The sequence below is a fragment of the Lactuca virosa genome, chromosome 4 (assembly GCF_052849685.1).
Source record: "Lactuca virosa cultivar CGN04683 chromosome 4, Lactuca_virosa_CGN04683_v6, whole genome shotgun sequence".
NCBI classification, from domain to species: Eukaryota; Viridiplantae; Streptophyta; class Magnoliopsida; order Asterales; family Asteraceae; genus Lactuca; species Lactuca virosa.
Window position 1 is genome coordinate 515,630,793 of NC_136429.1, and position 3,230 is coordinate 515,634,022.

General features: G+C 38.9%; 1 long non-coding RNA gene across 3 annotated transcripts; it reads left to right on the forward strand.

Annotated features, from left to right (window-relative positions):
- The first annotated feature begins 1,056 nt into the window (after positions 1–1,056).
- Positions 1,057–3,023, forward strand: LOC145109410 (uncharacterized). Of its 3 annotated transcripts, none has more exons than XR_013709002.1 (2): positions 1,057–1,421; positions 1,590–3,023. It is a non-coding gene; the product is annotated as an uncharacterized LOC145109410 (long non-coding RNA). The 3 variants fall into 3 exon arrangements; XR_013709001.1 differs by having other exon boundaries at positions 1,057–1,256; XR_013709003.1 differs by having other exon boundaries at positions 1,057–1,228.
- The last annotated feature ends 207 nt before the right edge of the window (positions 3,024–3,230 follow it).

Here is a 3,230-nt window from a genome sequence, read left to right on the forward strand (position 1 = left end):
TGGGCATTAGCACAGGCCCTTCCTACCAATCATGTTAGAGTGGTAGTCAAGTTTCTCAAGAAGTTGTTTTCTCGTTTTGGTATGCCTAAATCATTAATAAGTGATCGAGGTACTCACTTTTGTAATGAAAAAATCTCAAATGTATTACAGAAATATAGCATACACAATAGGTTTGCAACACCAAATCATCCTCAAACAAGTGGACAAACTGACGTCACAAATCGAGCTCTAAAGAGAATTTTGGAAAGATTTGTGGGTAATAATAAGAAATAATGGTCGGAGAAACTCGACGATGCGTGATGGGCATTTCACACCGCTTTTATAACACATATTAGTACTACTCCATATAGGTTGGTATATGGGAATAATTGTCATCTTCTTGTAGAAATTGAGCACAAAGCCTATTGGGCACTCATGACATGCAATTTTGAATTACCAAAACTAAGAACAAACCGATTAATGCAAATGAATGCTTTGGAAGAACTGAGAAATGAATCATACGCCAATTCACTTATTTATCAGATTAAAACCAAGAAATGACATGATGCAAGATTAAGGGGAAATAAATTTTTCCAACTAGGGAAAAAGGTGTTAGTTTTCAACTCTAGATTAAAGCTATTTCCCGGAAAATTAAGAACCTGATGGTAAGGAACTAAATTCAAAGTTAATAGGCATCAGGTCAAACATTACGAGGAAAGGATACTAGATGAATACATTAGAGAAGAAGAAGTAAGTTTCAACACACCTGTTGTAATGTAGAGCGGGAAGGAGTCCAGCTAACGACTCCTAAAAAAAACGCTTTCGGTAGGCAACCCGCGGTTTGCTTTTTCTTTCTTTTCTTTTAGTTAGTTTAGTTTTATTTCAGTCAATCATATGTCCGTTTAGTGATGGTTCCTTTGAGGGCGAGTAAGCGAACGTGTGTAGGGTGGAAATTATTATGAAAAATTTATACTTTCAAAATATAATTTTTGAGAAAATTCCCAGTTCCACAGAGTAGTAATAAAAGACCACGTACCAGTCAAAACTCAATTTACGCGTATATTTGAGATGCCATGAAATGGTCATATACTCACCACGGCGTGGTCTTGAACGGACTGTAAAACAAGAGACCCTTAAAATGTTTTCACTTTTCATCTAAAACACCCTTGCAACGTGCCCACTTCCCTCCGAGCTACTATCAACAACGTGGTTCGATTCATCATTGTTCTGCATTTTTCTCATCATCCAAGTAACATTATTTTACTCAAAAATTTTAGGTAGCTGTTACTTAGCATTGATTCAATCGATTTTCGGTTCGATTTTTTTAAACCCTAGTTTTACAATTTAGGGATTATCGATTTAGGGATATTTGATGGTTTCATATTCAAGATTTCACGCTTAATAGGTTAATACATCGCTTTAAAACAAATCCATGTGATTAGGTTGGTTGATTAAGCCTAATCTGTGGCTTGTAATTCGTTTTGTTCGTTAGCCGCGACGTGGTCTAGCAAGACACCACGTTGTGGTACATGTGCAAACCTTCTAATATTGTATTTTATTTCTAATATCTTTTGATGTGTATGTGTGTGTTTTGTTGATTGTTGTTGAAGGAATATGGCACCGCGAAGGGATGTAGAAGCTCCTTTGTTTGAATGGTATTGTTTTTCCTGAGGATGGGAACCCTGTAAAAGTCGTTCGATGGAAAGCAAGACTGGAGTGGTTAAGGAAACGAGAATTAGCTTTGCCACCAGTGGTAGACTGGGAATGGGTAGATAATGCTAGACTTGGTGAAACATCCATCCGTCACTTCAGGAAGAGATTCATTGGAGATGGTTTCTAATTTACTTGCACAGGCTAGAGGAGATTGTTCCAGATTAAGGAGCCAGTCTACAAGGAACTTTGCATGGAGTTCTTCTCCACATTGAGCTTCATGAGACATGAAGACATGTGGGACCCCGAAAATTTCACATTCCGCCTCGAAGGGGTTAACCGAGAGCATAATCTTGTCGATTTGGCTTGGAGACTAGATCTGTACATCCGCTTGGATGCCATAACAGACCACTTTGTTTCAATCCTGAATGTCTGCCACTGTATTTTCCCTCAGGGGGTGGTGGATTACAGAAAATGGGCAACTATTTCCAATGGAATGTACATGGTGGGTATACTACGGAGGGTAATAATCGGTCTCCGATCCACCCGTTCATACACCATCTGATCACCTTCACTGTGAATCAGAAAAATGTAGGGGAAAATGTTCCCCGATTGGGTTTGTTTTATTTTTGGAGCATTGTTACACCATCTGATCACCTTCACTGTGAATCAGAAAAATGTAGGGGAAAATGTTCCCCGGTTCATACACTATCTGATCACCTTCACTGCAATCTCCCTTATGCAATTGTCGATTTTCTTTCTGAGCAGGTTGCAAAGCAGCGCACAGGATCTCCTACGTATGGGGCATGTTGGTGAAGAGACTAGCTCATTCTTTCGGTGTGTTTGATGATCCAATTTACATGATACTGACAAGGAAGGACGGCCATCTACTGAATCCCTGCTTTTTAAAAAAAAAGAGGATTGTTAGTGATTACGGGCGGGTACTACTCTGTTCCATTTAATTACCCGGTATAAGTATCGGAGGAGCAGCCATAGAGACATGGTCGTAGGAGGAGAGAAGAGGAGAAAGAACGGGAACTACCGCAGGGACTGCCTATGGACCCATACTCTGTTATGTCCATGGCTTATCAGGAAGATCTCGGTAGGGGTATGTACTATATCGGGAGATAATTGGATTTGGTAATGCAGCGCATTGATATTCCCTGACTTGTAGATATGGCTTCCTCTTACGAGTACATTCCAACATTGGAGGAATGTTGGTTTGTCCGAGAAAGTGGGTTTGGAACGAGTGGTACCTATCGCTCGGATGATGAGTAGTGATTTCCTTCTATATTTTGGTGATGTTTGAACAATTTTTATTTTTATTTGTTTTTATTTTTGTTTATTTAGGATGATGGTAAATTGTTTTAATTATGTTGGACGTTTTCCTAGTATTAATTGTCTTGTGTTTTTGATCTCACGGAATTTAGATAGGTGAAAGTATATTCGGCATTATAAGACGGGGACATTGAAGGAATTTAGCCGAGATCATTATGAGATTCTAGTGAGGGGAGAGTTTATGTGTTTCAAGCATGAGTTTGGATTGAAATATTAGATTTTATAGCACTGAATTCGTAGTTATCTCGGAGGCTCAACAATTA